The 12,842-nt window shown below is 48.9% G+C and overlaps 1 long non-coding RNA gene across 1 annotated transcript; it reads left to right on the plus strand.

The window, feature by feature from the left end:
- Window positions 1-893: 893 nt before the first annotated feature.
- On the plus strand, window positions 894-5,431 carry LOC120757687 (uncharacterized). Its single transcript, XR_005702613.1, has 3 exons — window positions 894-991; window positions 4,315-4,370; window positions 5,399-5,431. It is a non-coding gene; the product is annotated as an uncharacterized LOC120757687 (long non-coding RNA).
- The last annotated feature ends 7,411 nt before the right edge of the window (window positions 5,432-12,842 follow it).

A 12,842-nucleotide genomic window follows, 5' to 3' on the forward strand; every position in this document is an offset into this window, starting at 1 on the left:
GCGCCCGCCGGAGCCGAGCCGAGCGCGACACCAGCCAGCCAGGCGGCTGCCGCCCCCTGCGCCCGCCCGCCCCCGCCGCCTCCCTCCCTCCTTCCTCCCTCCCTCCGCCGCCACAAGGCGCGCCCCCGACACCGCCCCCTCCCCGGGGGCGAGCGCCGCCGCGCGCCCCGCCCCCGCGACGTCACCGCCCCGCCCGGCATAATTTATGCAACGAGGAGAGAAGGGGGAAAAAGGGGAAAAAAAAAAAAAAAAAAAAGAAAAAAAAATAGGAAACCCCCCCCGCGCCCCGGGCGGGGGAAGGGCGGGGGTCACTAACCTGCCTGCGCGCAGCCCGCCAGCGCCCCGCCGGGGCTCCGGCTGCCCGCCCGCCGAGGGAGCGCTGCCGCGGGGCACGGCGGGGCTCGGCGTCTTCCGTGCGCTCCCCCGCCGCTCCGCTCCGCCCCGCCGCGCCGACCGGACCGAGGGGGGGCCGCTCCGCGCCGCTCCGCCTGCTCCGCACCTCGGGGTCAGCGCCGCGCCCGCCCGCCCGCCCCGGCGCGTCCCGTCCCGGGAAACTCCCGGTGAAGCCCGGGGGGTGTGTTGTGCGTGAGGTGTCACTGTGTCACTGCCGCTCTTCAAACTTCCCAACCGCGGCGGCGAAACGAAACCGAGAGGCGTCCCGGGAGGTTGCCCGGCCCCAGCCTCTGCCCCCGGACGGGCAGCGGGCACCGCAACCCCGCCCGCCTCTCTCATCCCGGCCACCGAGGCGGGGCGGGGCGGGGCGCGGGTAGGATCGCCCGAGACCGCGGTTTAGGGTGGACTTTGTCCCGAGCGGGTCGGGCTTTCAAAAGGAAGCGGCCATTAAGCGCTGCCCGCCCGCGGCAGCGCCCCCGTCCCGGCGGGGCCGCGCTCCCCCGGCACCGCACCGGCACCGGCACCGGCTCTGCCGCTGCTGCCGTGTTTGTAAGCGACGCGTTCGAATTCGCGATACAAACCGAAACAAACTCATTCCGTAAGTAAATTAGACAAATCCCACCCAAAAGTGATTACCAGTAGCGCGCTTAGCGGTCCTCCCCGCGCTGCTCTGGAAACTAAATAAGCGTCTTAAAAGTATAAAGAGATTAAAGCGTAAACCCAGTGCAAAGATACTCGGCATTACGGGAATTTTCAGCGAGTCATTTGACGAGATAACTTTTTACCATCATTGTTTGTGGCAGGTTGGGGAAGGAAAAACAAAGTCATGTGCTCCTGAGCAAGGACACCCTCCCCCTCCAGCTCCTGCCGCTCCTTTTAGGGGGCTGTTTGCTGCACCCACACTCGTATCTCCTCTGTGGGAAAGAGAGAAGGCGTCCTGTCCTCATAGGATCTAACACAGCTTTTCCTCTACACTCTCTTAACACACAGTTAGTAAGCTGGCAGCTGGATCCATACGACGTGAATGTCAAAAGCTTCTCTCACTTCTTGGGTTGGCTCCCTCGGTCCAGGTGTGTCCATGCTGATTCCGCAGCCATGAGGGCCACTAAAATATTTCGGGCTTCTTCAGAGGAAGTGTGACACTCTTCCACATTGTGTCATTCATGTCTGGCCTACTCAGTCTCTCTTGGGTTTAGGGGAAAGCACCTTTTGGGAGAAGGGAAGGTTAGCAGTTTGAGAGGCATCATAATCTTCCATAACGCTGGGCCCGTGCAATCACCCAGAAAGGGGCCAGCAGCTGGGATGGTGTTGTTGTCCCAGGTTTTCAGCTGAAAAATGCGGTGAAAAGCTGATAGCATGTGATGGTGCAGTAGAATACACTCCCTGTTCTTTGCCAAGGTCTTCCATGCAGTTAAAAATAGCAAGTGGAAATAGTATTAAAAAACAAAACACTTTGAAGCAGCACATATCCCAAGTATACCTTCACTAAATTTGCCTAGTTTACTGTTGTTCTGGTTTTATTTCCATTTCTTTACTTTTTGGAAAACATAAACAAAAAACCAAACAAGCAAACAAACAAAAACCCCAACAAACCTGTGCAGAGGTATTTTCCCAAGTCACTAAATGTAATCAGTTAGAGTTTTCTCTTGCAGTATGTTAACGGACCAGAGAGAAAACACCCCAGAAACACTTACCCCAAGTCTGTTTTTCTGTGTGTATCATTTAAGTGACCCCTAATCTGACAGCCAAGCACCCTGGTGTAGTGTGAGCCTGCCTGGAACTCCCCTTGCTTTCAAAGATTTAAGTTCTCCAAGATTTAGGGGCACGAGAAACTCATTCTGAGACCAACTGCCAGCAGCCTCAGTGCTCCCTCTAGAATTTGTTTCAGTTTCTTGTTGAGCAGAAATCAGATCGCAAAGCTGCCGAGCATGAAAAGTGTTCAAAGCATGGTGTGGTGACAGGCTGAGCCAACCAAACAAATGCAGCACTTCTTTAAAAAAAATGATTATATTAGCATGGCAGAGGCAGTGAGGGGGGGCATGGATAGGTACTTGGTTAAATGTTTGCTTCACGGGGAAAAAAGTGTCCCAGTCTCTACTGCATGTGTCTTGTAGAAGGCACAGAACCAGCTCCTCAGGTCCCATAAATCATCCTTGGGCCGTGGCCTATGGAATCAACTGGCTTACTACTCGGGTCATAAAAATGTGCAGGGAGACTCCCTACGCTTTCCAACATCAGAAGAAACAGGATCTGCAAACAGCACTTTCACAGAAGTGGGAGAATTACAGGCATTCCCTAACTCTCCAATAACAGGAAATAGAGAGTAAGGAAAAGTGCTGCAGTGGTTTCACCACTCCAAGGTGGGACACTGTCAAGGTGTGGCACAAGTTCACACACATTCTCACTCCGTGGTAGTACCAGACGTGCACAAAATACATCATTGTGCGGCTGCTACGGAGGAAAGATTTTTTGAAACCCTAACTTGTGCTTCAGCCAGTCCCTGAAGAGAAAGCTGTAACTCCATGAGTTACCAACAAGGCAGCTTCACAGGAGGGTGAGGAAACAGGAACATGGCCTCTTCATGATTAACCTTATTGGTAACAGCTTATTAAAATACCCAAGAGATGACAGGGATGAAAATTCACTTGTAGCCAGCCACCCAACCCTTTGTGTGCTGTTGGGAAGAAGTAATCCATCTGATGTAGGCAGCCATTTGGCTCACAGATTAGAAAGAATTTGCATTAATGGCTGAGAATTTCAACAGCAGTTGCAGAGCAAGGGTATGTGTACCAACAAAACCCCAGCGAATTGCTACACTTTACCTAACCAGGTAAACTCTCAAGGTGGGGATAGTTTGTACCAAGCTGAGCAAGTCACTGTGTGTGACAGGCATAGCTGTGCAGAGATAAGTTAATGTACTCCGTAAGAAGAAGTACAGCACTGAGATTACTGGGCAGCATTTAAGCCTGTTTTAAAATATCAGAATTAGAAAATGCAAATGATTAAGCATCACATGAAAATACAAAGGCAGGTTACTTACTCAGTAGACTTTGAAGAACCAGCATCTGTTTTAAGAGCCAGGTACAGCGAAATGTGATCTTAAGATCTAGACATTGTCACTTCCGCAGGCAGCAGATGACACCTCACAAGTCGTGAGTCCCCAAACAAGCTGTGCACAGGGAGACCTTCAGGCTACAAGGGCCAAGCAATCTGTGCCTCATTCCTGACAACCCAGTCCAGGTATTGAGCTCGTTTGAGAGCTGCTGAGGGCTGTGCAGAGAGCTCAGAGCAGCCCACCCTGCTGGAGAACAGCTCTGTTAAGCACATCTGGTTCCTCACCTGCGCAGCACTGTGAAGGTCCAAACCATGCATCAGTTCCGACAGAAAGTATTTGTGCGGCTGCCATGCCCTCCAGCTGGCTTCCTCTGAAAAGCTTTTTTGCTTTGGTGAAAGAAGTTGCAGCTCCCAAGGAAATTCTGTACAGATGTGCCCAAAACTCAACAACTTCTCCTCTCACAGGCTTGCTTTTACTTTTTATTCATGCACAGAGAGATGCGAAACTGTACAGTGAGCCCAAGCTTGTCCTTGGAGTTATTGCCTTCTGACCACTTCAGCTCAGCATCCAGGATGCAGCATCAGAGCCTCAGACCAGCAAAGGCATCAGGATTTGTGCCGTGGTTGCTGAGAAGTGACTCCAAAGTCACACAGCCCTGACACACACTCACATTTTATTAACCTCTGAACACTGTTTCAGTCAAATGAATTGAGAAAATCAAATGGTTTCTTTTTCTTTCATAAGTGAAAATTTTACTCAAAGTTTCTCAAAATTTACAGAACACGAGACAGAGTGTGTAGTAGCCAAAAGAGCACAGATGATAATGATACGCCATAAGCTGAAGGAAAACAATACTCTTTTTTCAGAAGAAATCGTTCACTAACCCACAGCATGGTGAAATACCAAGAGCACGTGGATTTTGGTAAGTACCAGGAAGCAACAGACTTTAACGACTTCAGCTGAAGAGCTAAAAGTGCTGGAAGTATAAGTGCTACAAGGAGCCACCCTGTGGCACCAGCAAGCTAAGGGAACAGAGGGCAAGCCAGGGTAGACACTTGTGTGGGTTGGTCGGTTTTTTCTTTTTTGAAACTCAAGCCAGCCATAGTGACAAAAGCTGGAACTGGCCCAAACAGCCACTTCTGTGGTAGGGAACTCCTTAACTGAGGAACTGAACCAGAAAAGCAGAGGGGCAGCGAGCTCCAGCAGCTCTTGCCCACGTGCCACTCACCTGTCAGGCCTCTCAGGGGCAAAGCTCTCTGAGGGACTTCAACATTTCCTGATGCCTCACCCCTGGGAATCCAGGAACAAGAGGGAAATACTATTCCCAAAATTTATTCTTTTATGTGAAAGTGTTCTGATACAGCAGAATCTCTCACGCACAACATAAAGCTCTCTCAAAGCTAACTTAAGGACTTAACCAGAGACTTATAGGGGGGAAAATGCTGTCTGACACAGCACAGTGTGACCCATCACTGTGGGTGGCATGCCTGCACACACTGCTGTGGGCAGCTGTCCCCAACCTGACTGCACTGTCCCGCTCAGTCTCTCCAAAATGCTGCCCGGGTACGGTCACTCACCTATGATGATCTGGACAGCTGGAAGGCAGCACCCACCCAAGTGCCAGCGGCACAGAGGTGACAAACAACTCACTGTCCCTCCCAAACAGACTCATCACTTAGTTTGCTGGCATATGAGGCATGATCATTTTGCTTTCCATCTAAATTCTGATTTAACAGTACCTGACTGCTTACCTCAGGCTCCTGGTTCCCACTACTACTAGAGACAAGACCAGGCCACCTCTTTAATCAGGAACAGTAGTGAGTTCTTATGAAAATGGAGCAATGCCACAGAATTGACCTGCTCCACTTCATCCCTGCTGGTGAGGACGTTTGCTCTTGGACCGTGACATGAACTGACAGCGTCACGGTCGGTTTTGTTTTCACCATGCAGGAGCAGCATTAAGGACTCCCATTTCCATCTTTGACGGCTCAGCAGAATGTGCCTCTTCTTATATGGAGAGACACAGCTACCGCAGCACTGGCAATTTCTGACCTTTGTCCCTAATAAATGGAAGGCATCATATCTAAGAATGAAGTCACACCCCTGCCGAAAGTATCAGCTGAAATAAAAATACTGTAACTCATCCGCTTAGCAACACGGGCTGCCACCAACATCACTTCCTTCTGAAATACAAAGTTCAGTGCGCGGGCTCCACCCTGACTCAGAGCCGCCTGTAAAATTGGATCTGACTCGCTGAGAGGTCACGTCTCCTCGCTGTGAACAGGACTTTCCACAGCGGCAATATTTCACTGGAACTTCCCAGCGCACAGGCAGGGAGGCAGAGAGAGAGGGAGGGAGGGAGGGAGGAAACGCCGCCGCAGTCACAGAGTTCACCTGCCGAGGAGGCAAGGCACTGACTTTCACGTTTCCATTCGTCTGTCCTTCCAGACAGACTTTTCAGAGCAGGTACTGAATAACTTGTTCCTTGTGTGGACTGGGGAACAGGAGTGATTTCTCACAATTAATTCCTGGGTTTGCATATGCAAAGAGCACCTAGGTGTGACATTCTCGGATGCAACTACGGATGCTGTCATTGCTTGTTTTGAAATGGGAAGCAATGTAAAACCTATGGCCAAACATACACTAATAATATTCTTGAAAATATTCACAAACTATCCTTGAAAAATACTTATAAACTATTCTTCCTACTTATGTTCATTGAGAAAAAGATGCATTTAAATTGTTCAGTACTATACCATTTTTATAACATTTTTCTATAGCCTTGCATTTGTTTTTCTAAATGCTTCATAAAACTGCAAGTCTACAACAATTAAAAATCCATTTACTTATACAGTTAAGTTAAATGTGGTTTCTTTCTGATTCTTCTTCTATTCTGAAAGAGGATAAACTAATAGGATGATACCGTTTTCTCATTAAACTCAGGTCCACTCCCCTCCCCACTTGGTAAACTTGTAGGAAGAGGGCTGAGAGTGATCTGAAGAGGCCATCTGGTCCCCGCAGGTTGCACAAAGACAGGATAAAGTAGCCCCAGACAATCCCCAACAGATGTTTGTCTAACCTGTTCTTAGAAACCCTCCACGAAGCAGAGACCCGAACTTCCTAGGTAGCTTGTTCTGGTATTTCATTGGCATTCAAATACAATTGATCAAACCTCTTCTAACCTTTTACACATGGGAAAATTTATCTGATTCCCTCTAAAAATTATTTTAAGGGTCAATATCCTTCCTTCCTTCACCACTTAGTTTTGTATTCTACATCTCTTATTTGCTTTCTCTCCCTGTTTGGTACTTTTTCAGCACAGACCATAAAACCAAGGACAATTCGGCAGCTGGGAACTTACTGGCACTCAGTGGAGTCATCTTTACATTGTTGATGACTTACATATGCCACCTATTGATAAATCCTAAGAGAGCATTTCGCAGGAGCACTGCATTGTCCACTGCAATTTTGTTAGTGATGCTCTACAAACTCCCTATTATCATCTACCCTGGCTTCTCTGATGATTTATTTTTTTCTATATGAAGTTCATTTTGATTTCTGTACTGATCACCTACAGTGGTCGCTGTCCTCCTAGCTTGGTGCAATTGAGGCATTTCATAAACATACTCTGCATTATACCAGTCCAGTTTAGTATTTGTCTTTTTGTATTCTTTGTCTGGCTTTTTCATGGTACCATCCTGGTGCCTTGCATCAGAATAATTTGTCTCTTCTGTCTCTTTCCTTCTCTGTCTTGCCCTTTCTCTCTCCAGAAGAGCATGCACAGAGAATTTCAGAAAGATTCAGGGACATAAATGGAGTCACTGTATGTTATATACAGTGAGAAAAAAAGTATAATAAATTGTTCCTTCCACTTTTCCAGACCCAGCTATGAGAGATCAGTCTCATACATAGCTAAGTTTAAAGCTTATGGAAAAGTTTTTCTGTTACAGAGTAGCAAAGGTGGCAGCTGTGGTCTCCATTTCACTGACAAAAAACATTTTAAGGGCTGAAAATTTAAATAGGAATCAATACTTAGTTATGGAAACAGCACAATTTGGAGGAAAAGGGGAATGCACTCATGCTTATTATTAATTATTGTGGGTACAGGGACATTTAAAAAGGTGAGATATATTCAGCAAGTGTGAAAGGACTTAAACTTATGTGTACAATCTTCACAGTTCCTCACAGTCCAGCCAAACATATATTTTGTGGAGCACTGCACTGCAAGAAAAGAACTGTTTGGCTAGACAGAGTTTGATCATAGACCCAATGAATAGTGTGTGTTGGAAGGGACCTCTAAGAGCCATCTAGTCCAACCACCCTGCAATGCCCAGGGACGTCTTCAACTCAGTCTGGTTGCTCAGAGCCCAATCCAAACTGACCTTGAATGTTTCCGGGAATGGGGCATCCACCACCTCTGGGCAACCTGTGCCAGTACTTCGCCACCTTCACTGTAAAAAGAAAACCCTTCTAATCAGCTAAATATTTAATAGAATACATCATTAACTGAACCTTTAAAAAAAAATGTACTCTGACAATATGAACTCACAAATGAAGGAACACCTTACTTCATACTAACACTTCACAGGAGACATCTAAGATCTGATTCCACGAGGTGCTGCATACTCCTCACTCTGCTGACACAATTTGAAAGCAGAGGTGTTCTCTGATGTGCCAAACATGGAGAAATAAATCTGGAGCCACAGGTCAGTGTTAAAAGCACCACCACCACCACCAGACAACACCTCAATTTGTGTCCCGCCCATTCTGCACATTTTCTGTTTTGCATAAGTATCTAAAATTTGTTTTATCCTTTAAGAGGAGCACCTTGGTTCTGCAGCACTGAGGGAACGCCCCTGAAAGCCTGCCAGAAACTCACCTCTCCTGTGCACAAGTTTGTTTATACTTTGGCTATGACAAGCAACTTACACAATCATTGTTATTTGCTGGTACACTCTGGGCAGATGAACAGAACCTGCTTGTTTCGGTTAAGGCAGGAAGACCTTGTGTCTTCAACTGGTGGTGGCCGAGAAGGGAGGGGATGTGAGACACATCTGTAATGCCACAGGTCACACTCCAAAGGCTGCCCACTTTGGCAGCACTGCACAGACAGCCCAGCTCAGCAGCAATGGACCAATTGTTTTCTCTCTTAAAAAACACAAGCCAGAACACGCCAAATTTTTCGCACTGAGCGCACAGATTGTATCACGGCTTCCGAGGCAGCAGGTTTTTACCTGGACCTTGTCTATAACTTAACAGAAAAGCTGTAAAGTAGTTGCTAAAAGATAAAGATAACAGATGCAATGCTGGCATGAACATTCATCTTTGGTGCAGCAGGTTACTAACATGACTTTTGAGTCACAACACTGCACATGCTCTCAGGCTTTTTTATTTAATAAGTAACATACCACACACTATGTCCACCTTGCAATCTGTTGGGAAATAAGAAACATTGACATGGTAGCTAAAAAATCCCAAATGTGATGGCAGTCATATTGATGCCAACTTCTTGGAAACCAAGTTTCATGATGCATAAAAGCTGCTTGCTTTCTTCAAAGGTGTGGTTAGTTTTTTGAGTTATATTTGCTGTTGTACAACCAGAAGCTGACACAGTACAATATGTACAACAAAACTCCCCAGAACATTAACAAATCAACATAAGTGAAGGCAGACACTCTAATATCTTGGTCAAGGGAGCACAACTCTCAGTTTTGTACCTTGGTCTGAACGACTGGCAGTTCTCAGGCCTTGGATGAAAGGGAATTGCAGCAGGATGAAGGGAGGAGCAGGAAAAGGCCCACTTCCACCTGGAGTTGCTTTTTATAAGCCTCCCTGCTACTAAACAGGCAATCCCTGTGCTTCCAAGGATTGCCCCATGGGAACCTTGCTGACAAAGGCCCAAATACACAGTTTATTCTTGATCCAGATAAAAATCAAAAGGAGAGCCTTCAGAGAAATAAGGAGAGGGATCATTGGTTCAATATGCTGGAAAGACTTTTTTTGTCACTACTCTCCACAGAGATTTAAGGCTAGCAAGACACAGATTCCCAAACAGAAGGAGCAACAGCATTTATTGTAACGAAAGGATCAGTGTACCCAGGCCTTGGATTTTTTCAGGCAGAAAATATTATTAGAAGTTCTCCAGAGCCAAAGACAGGAGCACATGGAACACTCTGCAGTGCTGGGTCTTTCCTGCATGTTTATACAAAGGCACAACGGTATTGTAAGGGTTATCACCAAAGCCAGTAAGTCCTTCAACCCTCCTACCAATGCCTAGAAACAATCTTCTGAAAAACAGAGATACCACCACACACAAGCACACACAACTGAAAAAAAAATTACAGGCAATATGTGTTTTTAAACTCTCCCTGTTCTTTCCCCTGGTCTAAATGCCATAAAATCCCAGTAGCTTAAACTGCTCTGAGAATTTTAAACCTGTCATTCACCACAAATCGTAGGCTCCGCTACACATTTTTCGCCCCCTTTAAAAATGAAAACCCAGATCCAGCTTTCAGCAGAAGTGAGACTCTTGCTTCACCATGATTAGATACAAGCAAGGGAAAACAATCCAGGCAGCACTGGGGCCTAATGCTGTCAGCATTCGTTCTGTACGCAGCGCTTTACCGGGCACTTCTCAGCTCCAGCACACATGGTAGTTTTTGCAAGATCATGGCCTTGTTTTAGTATAACACAATCAAGATAATTTTTACAAGGTCAGAAAGTTGGAATAAGAGGAAACAAAATCCAGGCCAGTTGTGTCTGGAATCAATTAGGCTTATGTGCTTTTCAGACGCTGCTTGTCTTTCTACTAAATAGTATTTCAATGTATACTTTCTATTAGTATGTACATAATAGCATGTGCTGCATACAATCTATTTCTCCGTTTATTTAAACCCACCTAAACTAGGGAAGTCAGGAGGTCAGAAAGGAAGAGGTGTTCATCTTGTTGAAATTCTTCTCTTGGCATTTACAGTTTAGTCATCTGCCTCCTCAGCGACAAACTGCTCAGAAGGGTCAAATGTCCAGGCATGTCTGTGGTGTACCCTACCTGTCCAAAAAGCAAACTAGAACTGAAACATTCAATCAGGTAAATTGTATGCCCACTGTCAACTTTTAGGCATTTCGTTGAGTTGTAAGATTCAGAGGAAAAAAAAAAAACACATTGTTTTGCCTTTGCACAATAAAATTTGCTGTCTAAGCATCACATTCAGTACTGAATCATCCACAGAAGACTTTAGTTAGGGAAAAGTTGACTTTATAAGGAATTTCCATTTTCTCTACATGAAGCCAGTCTAACTTATACTGAAGTGAAAACTAGTAGAAGAAATGCACAGGGGCACACAATCCAGAGATATTTGTGCTGCATTCACAAGTAAAACAGGTGACAGTAAAAATACTGATTTGTTTCTCACGCTGTGAAAAAAAAAAAAAAAAATTACAGACAAAATTCTATTGTATAACCAGTTAAAGATCAAAATATTTAACCTTCATTGCTTCTTTTCTCACCTTCGTTTTGCCAAGCATGAAAATAAAGTGAAAGAATTTGTTCTTCCTACACTTCAGGAACTTCTTAACATAAAAGCTGAGATGATTTTGAATAGCACTATAAATAATAATATGCAGTAAAAGAAATTAAACCCATCAGTTTTCCTGTTATTTTTCTAAGCAGAACAGTTACGTGCTGTGTTTATAGTTACTAGCCACGCTCAGAGCCGGCTCGGTACCACAACACACCGCTCACCAACGCTCCAGCTGGGTCAGAGGAGGAAGTCGGGGACGGGCTGCAGGCAGATTCTGCAGGGTAAGGGAGGGGCGACAGGCCGGGCTGCCCTTGGAGTGACACAGAAACCCATTCCCTGGTCGCAGGGAATGATTTTCCTCATTCGGTCACCCCTCCCACGCTCCCGCGCAGCCCCACAATGGTGCGGCTCCACACGCGGGCGGCGAGGGGAAGACGCGGCCGCCTGCGAGGGCGGAGGTCGAGCAGGGGAAAGCATCCCGGAGGGAAGCCCCGGGCGGGCTGGAGAGGCGGCCCGGCTTCCGCACGGCCATTGTTCTTTCCGGGAACGGGACGCCGCGTATCCCGCGTCCCTGTCTGCCGGGCGGGGCGGGCTCCCCGCGCCTTTGCGCGCTCCCGCTCCGGGAGGGCTTCGCTCCTTTGAAAGGTCCCGCTGCTGTGCGGCTCTGACCGCCGGGCCTCAGCCGGGGGAGCACCGTGCCAGCTGCCTCCCGAGGGGCTTCGCTCACACAGCTCGGCACCCCGCCCCTCCCGCCGCCTTTCCGCGTCCCCAGGGACTCGCAGGGAGCCCCGGACACCCGCTCAGGATGGCGGCCGGGACGGGGAGGGCACCAGAGGCGCTCCCCCCTCGCAGGGCCGCGGGAAGAGCGAGCAGCTGCTGCCGGACACCTCCCGGGGCGAGGAGGGAGAGCCCCGCGGGGATGGCGGGACCGACCCCGCCACCGCCGCCCGGCTACCTGCTCCCCCTCCCCCAGCGGGGCGGAGGTTGCCGTGGCGACGGATCAACAGCATCCCCCGGGACGGGGCTCCGCGGCACCCGCCTCCCATGGGGAACCCCGTCCCGCCCCCTCCCGCGGCGACAGCGCGGCCGCCCCCGCGCAGCGACGTCAGCCCGGACGGGCTTTCCTGGCCCTCCCGCCGCCATCGCTCACCGCCCTCGGTCACCGCCCGGGCGCCGCACCGGGGCCGTGTGCCGAGACCGTCGGGGCCGCCGTGTGCGGTGCCCGCCGCCACCTCCGCGCCCCCCGCGCGGGCAAAGCTGCACCCGTTTAAGCTAAGCCCCCTGTAGACGTATTTATTTTAGTTTAATAGGTGTTTATGGTACGTTAGCCCGGACCTGTTCCTAATCAATCCGAGCTTAATCAAAATAACGCAGATTTATACCGGCGCCGGTGCCAACCCAGCAGGTGTTACCTCGCACCTGTGGCTAAGCCGACCATGGGCGGCCGGGGAGCGACAGCCTCCGGTGCCGGGGGGAGCTGGAAGGGCCGCTCGGCCGGCGGGAGGGCGATGGCTCTGCCCGGCCGGCGCTGCTTCGCCCTCCCTCCCTTCCCGGCCGGAGCGACCGCTGCCGCCATGGTCAGAGCCAAAGCACGCGAAGCTCAACAGCCGTCCCCGGCACGATGGAGAAAGAGGAAGTTACGGCACAGGGATGTCGCGGTAGGCTTTTTTCATTTTCTGTCCTGGCTCACGCTGGGAGCACGTGGTCGTGGTAACAAGCCACAGCGCTGGGAGGAGGAATTACCTCATGGAATTGCAAGCACTTTCCGAGTGAAGGTGGAGTCTGGAGCAAACAGGAGATCCAGCTGATAGTGGTTGATAAGCCTAGGGAGTATCGCATTGCTGCTTTGCTTACCTCAGAGACGCCTCAGTCCT

This window comes from Hirundo rustica, chromosome 1 (assembly GCF_015227805.2).
Source record: "Hirundo rustica isolate bHirRus1 chromosome 1, bHirRus1.pri.v3, whole genome shotgun sequence".
NCBI classification, from domain to species: domain Eukaryota; kingdom Metazoa; phylum Chordata; class Aves; order Passeriformes; family Hirundinidae; genus Hirundo; species Hirundo rustica.